Source organism: Rhinolophus sinicus, chromosome 3 (genome assembly GCF_057876585.1).
Source record: "Rhinolophus sinicus isolate RSI-liver-muscle chromosome 3, RSI-T2T, whole genome shotgun sequence".
Classification (NCBI taxonomy): Eukaryota; Metazoa; Chordata; class Mammalia; order Chiroptera; family Rhinolophidae; genus Rhinolophus; species Rhinolophus sinicus.
The window spans coordinates 91,245,337-91,259,557 of record NC_142503.1 but is presented as its reverse complement, the minus strand read 5'-3'; positions in this window follow the sequence as shown (position 1 = coordinate 91,259,557).

The window sequence follows — 14,221 nt, the reverse complement described above, 5'->3', positions numbered from 1 at the left end:
GGTAGGCTGTGCCCCCTGCAACTAGAAACGGCAACTGGACCTGGAGCTGAGCTGCACCCTCCACAACTAAAATTGAAAGGACAACAACTTGACTTGGAAAAAAAGGCCTGGAAGTACACACTGTTCCCCAATAAAAAAAACAAAAAATATTTGTGACAGCAGGGATACAATGTAGGAAAAAGATCTTCATGGGCAAAGGCGGGAGGAGTCAAATGCACACTTTCTTATCTCTCTTTCGGGGTAGCACAGACACATTTTCTCCACATGCAATCTGCAGGGACAGATGTGAGGTGTCCTTGGCCAGGAAATCCTACTTGAGTTTTGGAGTCCAAAGTTTTTAAAGGGAGCTGGCCACATACCAGCTGGTCACATACCAGCTGGTGACTAAGCCTGGCCCCAAACCAGGCACTGGGGTGCACATCGTGAATCTTTATGTTTACTTTAAACACGCTGACAACCTGGTTTGTCTTGACCCACTGCTTTGGGCATATAGAATAACATCTTACCCGTTGCTATGTGAATATTCCGGGAGTTTAGTTTTCAAAGTTTGACCAAGGGTCATCGCCATGGATACAGAGATAAGTGAGAAATGAGTGAAACAGACCTGCTATGTTCACTCTTACCTCACACTCTCAAAAAAGAAATCTCTAGACCCAGATAGTTTCACTGGAGAATTCTACCCATATTTAAAGAAATATTAACACCAATTATATACAACCTTCAGAAAATAGAAGAGGGAGCACTTCCTACTATATATTATGAGGCCAGAATTACCATGACGCCAAAACCAGACAAAACTAGAGACCAAGATTCCTCATAAACACAGATGCAAAATCCTCAACAAAATATTGGCAAACTGAATCCAGCACTACATAAAAACAATGTTATACTACAACCGAGTAGGGTTAATTCCAAAAATTCAAGGGTGGTTCCATATTCAAAAATCAAACAATGTAATCCACCTTATTAAGAAACTAAAGAAGAAAAACCACATGATCATATCAATTGACATAGAAAAGCATCTGACAAAATTCAACACCCATTCATGATTAAAAAAAAAACTCTTAGCAAACTTAGAATAGAAGGGAACTTCTTCAACCCAGTAAACAGCATCTACAAAAAACGCACAACTAACGTTTTACTTAATGGTGAAATGCTTTCCCTCTAAGACTGACAACAAGGCAAAGATTTCTATTCTCATCACTCTATTCAGTATAGTTCTGAAAGTCCTAATCAGCACAATACGGAAAGGAAAGGAAATAAAAGGCATACAGATTGGAAAGGAAGAAGTAAAACTATCCCTATTTTCAGATGACATGATTGTCTAAAAAAAAAAAAGAAAAGAAAGAAAGAAAAAAAAAAACTCCTAGAACTAATAAATGAGTTCAGCAAGGTCTCAGGATATAAGACCAACATACAAAAATTAATTGTATTTCACATACTCGCAATGGAAATGTGGAAACTGAAATTTAAAGCATAACATTTACAATAGCTCAAAAAATAAATACTTAGATATACATTTAACAGGATTTGTACACAGAAAACTACAAAATTCTAGTAAAAAAGAAGATCTAAATAAATGGAGAGACATATCATGCCTCATGTATTGGAAGATTTAACATAGTAAAGATGTCAATTTTTCCCAAATTAATCTATAAAACCTATGTAACTCCTATCAAAATCTTAGCAAGAATTTTTGCAGATGTTGACAACCATATTCTAAATATATATATATATATATATATATATATATATATATATATATATATGAAGGCAAATGAACTAGAATAGCCAAAACAACGTTGAAAAAGATTAAAGTGGGGGGGTATAACTCTACCCGATTTCAAGGCTTACTATATAGCTACAGTAATCAAGACAATGTGGTATCAGCAGAGAGAGAGACACATAGCTCACACCCGATCTTAGCCAAAAGGCCAAGAAGCGATTAGAGCTCAATAGAACAGACTAGAGAACCAAGAAATAGACCCAGACAAATATACCCAACTGATTTTTGACAAAGGTGCAAAAGCAATTTGATAGAGGAAAGATAGTCTTTTCACAAATGGTACTAGAGCAATTGGACATCCATAAGAAAAAACAACAACAAAAAAACCTCAACCTAAACCTCACACCTTATACAAAAATTAATTCAAACTGTATCATAGACTTTATGTAACATGTAAAAGTATAAAACTTTTAGAAGAAATCTTCAAGACCTAGGGCTAGGCTAGTGGCTCTCAACCAGGGGTGATTTTGCCCCCCCAGAGGACATTTGTCAATGTCTGGAGATATTTTTTATTTTCATGACTGGAGGTGGGGGCGCTACTGGCATCTAGTGGATACAAGGCCAGGGATGATGACAAACATCCTATAATACAGAGGACAGCCCCCCAGAACAGAGAATTATCCATCCAAAATGTCAGTGGTGCCAAAGTTGAGAACTTTGGTCCAGGCAAAAAGTTCTGAGACGTAACACCAACAGTATGATCCATAAAAGAAAAAAATTGATAAATTTAACTTCATCAAAATTCCCTGTTAAGAGCATGAAAAGACTAGCTACAAACTAAGACAAAATATTTGTAAACCACATACCTGACAAAGGATTTGTGTCTAGAATATATGAAGAATGCAGTAGTAAAAAACAAACAAACAAAACCCCAAATAATCCATTAGAATGTGAGCAAAATACATGAAGAGGTATTTCACCAAAGAGGATATAAAGTATTCAACATCATTAGTCTTTAGGGAAATGCAAATTAAAGAGATAGCACTAAACATCTCTTAGAATAGCTAAAATGAAAAATACTGATAATAGAAAGTACTGGCAAGAATGCAGAGAAATTGGATCTCTCATACACTTTTTTTTTTAAATTTTATTGCAGAATATTGGGGGACAGTGTGTTTCTCCAGGCAGTTGTCCTTCAATCTAGTTGTGGAGGGCACAGCTCAGCTCCAAGTCCAGTCGCCATTTTCAATCTTCAGTTACAGGGGTGCAGCCCACCATCCCATGTGGGAATTGAACCGGCAACCTTGTTGTTAAGAGCTCTCGCTCTAACCAACTGAGCCATCTGGCCGTCCTCTCATACACTTTCAATGAGACATTCGGTTTTGCCAAATGTCTGAGGTACTATCAAAAACAGAATGACACTCAGCTAAATTCCCTGTTTGAGTTTTTTTGTACCACCTCTGAGATGCAAATTTACTCTACTATTCTTCAGAAAGCCTGGGTTTGGTTTACTATCTCACAGGAATCTTTCCCCTTGCACAAAAAGAACATAGGTTTACATCTGGTCTAACCTTACCCTGTGTGTGTGTGTTTTGGGTGGTTGTCTGTGGGGGGGTGGGGGGGAGGGAGGGCAGGAGTTGGCTTTTTCTGACTTTTCACCTTAGTTGTCCCTTGGACTTTCACTTCTGTACCTCATAAGCTTTGAGGCAAGTGAGTAAAACTGCAACTCAGTTTCATAAGTTTCCTGAATTGGTAAATTCCTTCCAGGCAAAAGCAATTATTTTTTTTCTAAAGATTTTATTGGGGAAGGGGAATAGGACTTTATTGGGGAACAGTGTGTACTTCCAGGCCTTTTTTTTTTTTTTCCAAGTCAAGTTGTTGTCCTTTCAATCTTAGTTGTGGAGGGTGCCGTTCAGCTTCAAGTTGTTGTCAGTCTTAGTTGTGGAGGGCGCAGCTCAGCTCCAGGTCCAGGTGTCGTTTTTCTAGTTGCAAGGGGCACAGCCCACCATCCCTTGCGGGAGTCAAACCAGCAACCTTTTGGTTGAGAGGACGCATTCCAACCAACTGAGCCATCCGGGAGCTCAGCGGCAGCTCAGCTTAAGGTGTCGTGTTCAATTTTAGTTGCAGGGGGAACTGCCCACCATCCCTTGCGGGAGTCAAACCAGCAACCTTTTGGTTGAGAGGACGCATTCCAACCAACTGAGCCATCCGGGAGCTCAGCGGCAGCTCAGCTTAAGGTGCCGTGTTCAATCTTAGTTGCAGGGGACGCTGCCCACCATCCCTTGCGGGACTCGAGAAGTTGAACCAGCAACCTTGTGGTTGAGAGCCCACTGGCCCATATGGGAATCGAACCGGCAGCCTTCGGAGTTAGGAGCATGGAGCTCTAACTGCCTGAGACACCGGGCCGGCCCCCAAAAGCAATTTTAAGAGTTTGTTTACACACCAAAAGCAGAGGCGACAAAAGTACAAATAAACAAGAAGGACTAAAAATCTTCTACACTGCAAAGAAAACCATTAACAAAATGAAAAGGCAGTCTATAGAAAGGGAGCAAATATTTGCAAATCATATATCTGATAAGGGGTTAACACTGAAGATATATGAAGAACTCATACAACTCAATAACAAAAGACCAAGTAATATGATTAAAAAATGGTCAAGGACCTGCATAGACATTTTTCCAAAGAAGACATACAAATGGCCAACAGGTACATGAAAAGGTGCTAAACATCACTAATCATCAGAGAAATGCAAATCAAAACTACAATGCAGCATCACTTCACACCTGTTAGAATGCCTATTATCAAAGAGACAAGAGATAACTAGTGTTGGCAAGAATTTGGAGAAAAAGCAGCCCTAGTGCACTGTTGGTGGGAATTTAAATGGGTGCAGCCACTATAGAAAACAGTATGGAGGGTCCTCAAAAAATTAAAAATAGAATTACCATATGATCCAGCAATTCCACTCCCGGGTATTTTTCAAAGGAATTAAAACACTAACTCGAAAAGCTATCTGTACTCCCATGTTTATTGCAGCATTACACACAATAGCCAAGACATGGAAACAACCTAAGTGTGTATATCAATAGATAAATGGATAAAGAAGATGTGATATATAGAGATATATATGTATGTATATACATCTAGATAGATAGGAGATAGATAGATAGATAGATAGATAGATAGATAGATAGATAGATAGATAGATAGATATAGATGAAATTATTTAGCCATAAAAGGAGGAAATCCTACCAATTACGACAACATTAATGGACTTTGAGGGAATTATACTAAGTGAAATAAGTCAGAGAAAGACAAATACTGTTTTATATGTGTCACTTATATGTGGAATCCAAAAAAAAAAAAAATGAACCCATAGATACAGAGAACAGATCAGTTGTTGCCAAAGGTGGGAGGTCGGGGTGGGTGAAATGGGTAAATGTAGCCAAAAAGTATAAACTTCAATTATAAAATAAATGAGTTTTGCAATGTAATGTACAGCACGGTAACTATAGTTATTAATAATTATACTGTATTGCATATTTGAAAGCTGCTAAGAGAGTAAATCTTAAAAGTTCTCATCACAAGAAAAAAATTGTAACTATGTGGTGATGGATGTTAACTAGACTTATTGTGGTGATCATTTCACAGTATACCGGGGGTGCCAAAAAAATGTATGCACATGACTTATATTCATGTTTTGTTATCAGTACATATTATTACAATTTTAATACAGGTTTTCCTTTCTTAAAATGTGTATACATTTTTTGGCACCCTCTGTATATTGGATCATTATTTCGTACACCTGAAACTAATATAATGTGGTGTTATATTAGTTTATTTTTTAAGAGTCTATTTACCACCTCTGAGTCCTTTCATCTCATAAATTGTGGCCTAGTAATTCTTTATTATCTTGTTAGGTCTTCAGTGCATTTAAGATGTTCTATTAGACTTCATTTATCATGTATAGTTGCCCCCCCGTGGGTAGTTTGGCCTGAATAACCTAGGACATGGAAATGTCCACAATATACAAACACCCTGTTCACTCTGCTTAAAATGCCCTTCTCCACCTGACTAGCTTATCCTTAAGAGCCAGCCCAAATATTACTTCTGCAAATACTTTCCCATATCTTCTAAGAAGAATTCTCAAAGCACTGTATACACTGAGCATTATAGTCTTTGTCATTCTGTATTGTTGGGGGGGTATGAGTATCAGGAAGTACAGACAGTGTCTTCCTTATCCATAAAACAAACATTTCTTGAGTGCCTACATGTATCAGGCACTGGGCTAGATCCAGGATATATAAACATGACTTTCATCCCTGACCTCAAAGAAGCCACAGTTTTTAAAGGAGATATATTTACGTAGAGATATTTATAATTACGATGTGAGCTAAGAGAGCTGGGAGCAGAAGAGGCAGAGGAAATGCACAGGAGAGACTCCTAGCTGAGACAAAGAGCGTCATGAAGACGATGCTTGCGCTGAATCTTGAAAGACACCTCCGAGTTAGCCAACTAAAGAGGGAATCAGCACATTCTCAGCAAAGAGCGTTATATGTGCAGAGGACTAGGAGTGTGAGAATCTGGTGTAAGAAGAACGGTTGTGAGCGATGAGACAGGACCAAGAAAATCTTGAGCTGAGGAGTATCAGGAACCGATTTGCAGTTAAGAAGATTTACCTGATGGCAGGAAGTAGATGGCCCGCAGTGTGAGGGGTGGGCATCCAAGACAAAGAGCAAGTACAGATTAGCAGAAGTGCTGTTGAAGTCATGACCTACTCCCTCCTGTATGTCCCTCTCTCCTCTGCCGGCACTTTCCCACTGGTACTTAAACGAGCTCAGGTCTCTTTCAATTAATTAATAATTATAATATAACAATCAATTAGCTATAACTATATATATAAAGTTTTAACCATTTGTCCTCCTTTAACTGCCACCTATTTTGTTTCTCCAAACAACTTCCTCCGTCCTCTCTGACTACGCTGCCAAGGTATCACCCTTCCCTTTTTACTAAATCCAAGCAATCCTTTTCTTACTTGACTTTTCAGCAACATGTGATAATATTGACCCTCCTCTCCTTTTGAAACACTCTTTCCTCGGCTTAGGCATACATCTTCCTGGTTTCCTCCTACTTCTTGCACTGCTCTTCAAACTTCACTTCAACTGGTTTCCTAGTATTTCCCTACACTCACCTCCTTCTCATTTACGGTCCAAGGATAGCAACTGCTTTCTCCCCATCCTGATGTTGACGCCTCTCAAATCCTTCCATCCTACATAGCGCATCCTCCTGAACTCAAGGGAGGATTGGATTTGCACTCACCAAGACTTTGTAAAGAATGTTCCTGTAGAATTATACAAAGAAATGAATTGTCTCCTACAAAATGACTTCCGTGTATTGTATTAGTCTGCTTGGGCTGTCATAACAAAGCTCCACAAACAGGGAGGCTTGAACAACAGAAATTTATTTTCTTCCAGTCTGGAGGCTAGAAATCCAAGATCAAAGTATCAGCAGGATTGGTTCCTTCTGAGGCCTCTCTCCTTGGCTTGTAGATGACTGTCTTCTCCCTGTATCTTCACGTGGTCTTCCCTCTGTGTATGGCTGTGTCCTAATTTCCTCTTCTGATAAGGACACCAGCCATAGTAAATTATGGCCCACCCTCATGACTTCATTTTAACTTAATTACCTCTTTAAAATACTATCTCCAAATACAGTGATTCTGAGAAACTGGAGGTTAGGGTTTCAAAATATGAATTGGTGGGGGAGGCACAATTCAGCCATAACACATGTAAAGTTCAGGCAATTCAACATTGAACAAAAACCTTGTAAGTACATAAAATGTACCAAAGCTACAAATGTCTTCAAGTTTTTCCATTGATTTCACCCTATCTCAATTGTTCAATTGATAAAAGTCTCAGCACTTTAAAAATACCTACACAATTTTGACATTTAGGAAGGTTCAATGCCTCGGCTAGCTCTTAGATGAGCCCAGCTTGATATGATCTCATTTTTCAGAAGAAGCAGCTTCTATTCATTCAGTTCTTAGTCACAGCTGCCGCCTGGAACATCTTTTCTAGCATCTGAACACTTCCAAGTGGTGGGAGGGGATGTTTTTGAGACTGGAACATTTTAAGTAATCTAGTTCACGCAGACATTCTTCAGGAATGACTGAGCTACCTGACTTTTTACCAGAAACAGATGACTTTGCATCAGAATTACTTTTTTTAAAGAGTTGATCTACCACATATCAAAAGAAATAATAGTGCATGGAAAAATTGCTGTGGACTGACAACCAGGAGACCTAGGAACTTTGAGAAAATTACTTCACCTCTTTAGTCCTGTTTTTTTTTTCTTTTTTCACTTGAAACGTGAATGGCTGAATTAAAGGTCTTCTGTTACTTCCTGCTACAAAATTCTAAAAGTTTAATAGAAAACAAACATGAGGTCTTCATGACACTGGCATCCTCCTAATTCACCCTAAAAAGAGATTATTACGTGAAATTCTGACCTTACGCATCGTTACCCAGCTATGACCCATCTCAGGTACTCCTTAGTAACACAGAGCTGCAGGGCATGTGAATGACCAGATTTATGGGGCACAGCCGTGAACATGCTGCCGTGATAATAGTGCCAGCAGCCACACTTCTGCCACTAGGCCTCCCATCTCATTCAAAACAGATGCTTCTGACTTGGGCCTCATGCTCCCTCAGTGTCTATGGGCACCCTCTCCCCATGACTTCTAAATGTCCTTGGTTTCCTCTATTGATTACTTTAAGGATCTGATAAAAGCTATGGACACCTTCTTCCCCCCAAAATATATATGTATATGTATGTACACATTTCATTCTGCATGTAATTTTCTGCAGTTCATGAACTCTTTCAAGCCCATCTGTAGATACTGTCACCCTACCACCCAAGTCAGGGACTCTGGATGGATGTCTGCTGGACTATTAGGGGGAAAAGAAGATGACCAACTTCACTTTATTCTTAAAGTTCAGTGACCAACTTGACTTTATTCTTAAAAATACAGAGTTCAGTTAAAACTTGATAAACTATTTTAAGCATTAAAAGCATGGATATTTTTTGTCAAGCAATTTATATATATTTTTTATATTTTGGTCTTTAAACTATTGTACTTGTGTTTTTAAAGCTGTTTTATATTGTTGAATAATGTCTATAGAACAATGAATGTGTAAATACATGTGATATTAACTAAACAGGTTTCATTAAAAATATACTTTGCATTATCTTTTGTTTTAATCACTGTCTTAAAGTACATGTGACCTATTCCACGTTCCTCCTATCACATCCTTCCTAATCAGAAATTGTGCCTTCGTACTATACTACAGATTTCAAGGGAACAATTAAATTACTTAAGTGAACTGACATATTTCTGAGCATCTTTTTCATATTGATTTATCTGCAAATGGTCAATACTTGAATAGAGAACATTCCTATTATAGAATGACCCTCATGGGCTTTTATTAACTAATACTAAACTAGGCCAATTCACTGTACTTGAAAAGGACAAAACTACACCCTGTCAAACTCAAAAAGAAACTGGAGGCTTTGCTAGAAATAGGTGATAGAGATTTGCTCAAGGGTCTTAGAGTTTGCAAACTGGAAACACAGCTAGCAAAAACCCAGAAATGTTCCGAAAAAGAGAGAAAAGTTCAAAGTTCTTATATTAAAAAGTACATTCTTAAGAATTACCAGTCCTGCATTCTTCTAGGATTGGTCCAGGATAGTCATCAGTCAGATGACAGGCAGTCAAGATGATGGATGCCAGGAGGTCCAGAAGATGGGAGCCAGGAGGTCTGGTCACATCCTGTGGTGCTGTCAGGTGGATGTCAGGTGGTTTGGATATGTGAGTGCTTCCGAGGAGAATCAGGTGGTCTGAATACATCAGTCCTTGAGAGGGTTATCTGAGGGTTACCTGGAGGTTTGGTATATGTCCAGATGTATATCCAGGCATTGACCTAGAACTGGAAAGTTCAAAAATTTTTAAGTTCCCAGGCTAGTTAGAACAATAATGAGGTCTTTTCTCATGCCTCAACCTTCATAGTGTTAATAATTCTTGCAGCTTGGTTTAAATGACTCCATTTTATGTATTCCCTATCTTCACTCTTTCCTCAACCCTTTCTAAAAAAGAAAAAGAAATCCACAATTTTCAGTTCAATACCTACCATGGGGGCAAAATACTAAGTTTTCTCTGGTTCAGAATTACTTTCCTCACACACTGATTAGTCTGAATTAGTGTATGGAATTAAAGTGTAGAACCAGGAAAATAAAGCAATGTAAATGAGAAGTTGGACTAATAATCTAGAATATTAAATAATTTGAGTTACTTTTAATATCATGTTGTACTACTTAGGGGAGTGTGAAATAATAGAAAATATATATATATATTGGTCTCTGCCCCCAGTTCCTGGCACAGAGCCCCTGGAAACCTTGTAATGTCCTCAGTGATAAGAGTATCTGTTGTTCTCATACAACTCTGGGTGGGCTGCTGAATAGGTGCTGGTCACCAGAAAAACCAACCCATGACTGAAAGCTTAGAAATTTCATCTCCACCCCCCATTCTCCAGAGAAGGGAGAGGGGCTAGAATTGGAGTTAATGATCAATCATGCCTACATGAGGAAGCCTCCATAAAATCCCAAGAGTGTGGGGTTCAGAGAGCGTTGGGGTTGAGGAACACAGACACCCCAACTCCACAGGGACAGACTATCCTGAGCTCAGGACCCTTCTGGACCTCACCCTATGAATCTCCTCACCTGGCTGTTCATCTACATCCTTTATCATACCCCTATTATATAATAAACTGGTAAACGTAAGTAACTGCTTCCCTGAGTTCTGTGAGCTGTTCTAGCAAATAATCGAAACAGAAGGGGATGGTTTGGGAACCTCCAATGTGCAAGTTGAAGAGGAGTTGTGGGTAACCTGGGGCCTACTACTTGCAATTGACATCTGAAGTGGGGGCAGTCTGGTGGAACTGAGCCCTTAATGTGTGGGGTCTGTGCTAACTCTGATTATTGTCAGAATAGAATTGAATTGTAGGACACACGGCTGGTTTCACAGAGAATTGCTTGGTGAGGGGGAAAACATCCACAAATCTGGTGTCAGAAGTATTATGAATGTGGTAGTAGTGAGAGAATAGAAGAGAAACACAGGGGGAAGAGTGAGTTTTACATAGGGGGTGAGGATGGAACTGGGATTATAGAAGAAAGCGATATTAGAAGAAATAGTAGACATAATATATTAGGAAGTTATACTATAGCTCTTTGGTAGGTGGAGAGTGATTCAAATGTTCAATGAAAATATTATTTTCAATCAACTTTATGAAAGTAATATTAATTTAAGATAAATTTCATGCTAATCAAATAGGTCCTCTGAAAATTGATTTGATTTCTTTCAAAATAAGTGTCCTATGTCCAGATTGGGGTTCCCTGTCTTGAAGGAGGTGCAGCTTCTTTTATTTTCCTTGTAGCTCTCTAAACCCAGTGGCATGTTGTTGGTCAAGTTCAAGAGAATAGAGATAGTTTTAATGATTAAAATGGTTAACGATTTAAATGTTTAAAACGTTTTCAGTCCCATGATGTGCCTCAACCTGTGGCACTCCCTGCTGTTCAAATATTCCTGGCGAACTTCTATATAAAAAAGGTGTTACAGCAGCAAGGAGCTTGGAAATTGACCAAGCAAAACCTTAGGATCACCATAAAGAGTCCTGTTGATGAGAATATGTGGACAGCGTGTCTTAACAAGGTATTTCCCATGGTGTTAAGTATCTCCATGCCAACATTCTGCAAAAGTAGGAAGAACTTATTTGCAGGGGACGTAAAAGTTCGGCAGTTGTCACAATTATCTGCTATAAATTGGCATTCTGGAATAACAGTCTCCTTCAAATTAGATTAGTATACATTGGTTAGGGTTCAGTGAGAACACGGAGCAAACCCGAGTTCCATGAAGATGCCCTAGAACCTGGAAAACTAAAGAGTGGTCCCAGGTGCATTAGCCTCACCTGGAACTTGTTTAGAAATACAGATTCTTGGTCACACCCCAGACACACTGATTCAGAAACTCAGGGGGTGTGACCCTGCTCTCTGTGTTTTAATAAGCTTTCCGGGTGATCCTGATGCATCTCAAGTTTGAAAACCACTGTTCTAGAACTCAAGTAAAGACCTAAGGGTCTGTGTCTGCTAAAACCAAGTCGAAATAGAGAAGCAAACAGTAACTTTTGGGTGAAATTGTGATGTAAGGTTTAGGACAAGGGTGATAACAAAAGGAGCCCTTTCCAACCTATATGATGAGGGTGACCAGATATTTGGTTTGCCAGGACAGTCCCAGTTTACTCCTGTTGTCCTCGTGTAACTATTGTCATCACCACTGTTTCACTCTCAAAAATGTCCCTGTTTGCATAATAAATTATATGGCCACCAATATGATGCTCCATTTTATTAGACATGGTGGGAAAGGGAACATCACTGAGAAGACCTTTCCATCCCTTACATGAAGCATGACAACAGGTGTTTGGGACTTTTGTTCATTTCTTATTTCTCTCCCATCTGCCTCGTCCTGTTTCCCTCACATACCTGTCAGGGACCCTCTCAGGTCCCCCTCTGTCCTCTTGCTCTAGCTCTAGCTGGGAGATTAGAGCAGGTTTGTTAACTGGAGGTCCTAAAGATGGCAAAAGAAGTGGAAAGACATGTTTTGTGGTAGAAAAATGAAGCTGAAGCCACCTAAGGTCAGTCTTAGCTCTTGAAATATTTGGAGCAGAAAAGAGAGATGACCGGAAGGATGTGTATGAGTCAGCCAAAGAAGACTCAGGGATGGAGCTCCTCAGGAAGTTCCTTTAAGAAGGTAGAAAAAATGGGCGCCAGTTAGCTCAGTCGGATAGAGCGTGGTGCTGGTAGCACCAAGGTTGCTGGTTCGGTCACCACATGGGCCACTGTGAGCTGTGCCCTCTTTAAAAAAAAAAAAAAAAGTAGATAAGAATAATCTAAACAAAAAGGATTATTAACTCTTTGGCTCTCTCTCAAGTAAGTATATCCAAGTTAAAACACTGGGAAAAAGCATTTTCCACAGAGATTTCTAAAGCTTAAAATTCAATGTACAACTTAAGAAAGCTTCCTATTGTTGCCATAGCACAGACATATGTATTTTATTATTGGTTTGTGTTGATGCTCAGATACATTTATAGAATAAGTCTCACTACTTTAAGTAAGATAGTTGACTAGCAAAGGAAAATTTTCAAATAGAAAATTTTGGTATGGTATTTCATATGGTATTTCAGTAGAAACACAGATCTCCTCTGATTATTTAACATGATTAATTAATTTGTAAACACAATCTGACTTTAATAATACACATTCTTCTTAGAAATAATATGGGTAACAGTCACCAATAAAATGAAATTAAAATTTTTTAACAGATGTGACTCTACCTTTATTCATGATTTCAATTTAATTTGGAACCCTGAAAAAACTATGTAATAACTTCTGCTTCTGGTACGTAGACGAGGTAATTCAGCCCATTTGTCCTACTGAGGAGACTGAAAAACATACACATGAATGCATCAGATAGTCAACAAAAGAGTGAAGAATTACCAACTCAGAATCCAGGAAAGGAAGAGGCTCTGCCATGTGAGCCTGGCCTCGAGGGCTGCCTTTTGCCGGGGCTGGGAGGCCAGTCAGCTTGGGGTTTTTTTTCTTGTTTTTTTTTGTTGGTTTTTTTTTGTGTTTTTTTTAGCATAATGTCAAAGTAAATTACACATACTGAAAGATGCACAAATCATAACTTTACAGCTCAGTTAACTCTTATAGTGTGCACATAGGCTGTTGTTCAAAAAATAGAACAATATCCTAGAAGCTTCTCAAATAATAACCACCAACACAATTTCTAAAATATAAATGACTTTTGTCTGGTTTTGCACTCTATTTAAACGTAATAATGAAAAGTACAGTTGTTTTAGTATATCCATACAATGGATTATGATTCAGCAATGAAAAACAAACAAACTGGAGTTACATACAACAACATGGATGGAGCTCACTAACATGACAGTGAGAGAAACCAGACACTGAAAAGGGCAAGTAAGTTTAAAAACAAAATACACAAAACTAAACTATAGTATTCAGGGATGTATGCTGAAGGGGTAAAACTATAAAAGAAAAACAAAAAAAATAATAATATATCCATAAAAATTAGAATATTGGTCATAGTGGGTCCCAATTGTGGGAGGGGGTGCTTCTGTAAGACTGGTAATGTAACTGCAGAACCAGCTCAAAATGGTCCAATCCTATTTGACAAAGTACTGAGTTGTTTTTAGGGACAGCAGATCAGGACCGCATTTCACGCAGCCCAAGCATGTGCAGAGGAGAGAACTTTGGCCTCCAGCTGTTCCCGGAACCAAAGTCTCACTTCTCCCCCAACCTCCATGGAACCAAATGACCAGGACATGACCAGGACTTGAACACTGCAACCCTTTCAGAAGCCAAGGGTCC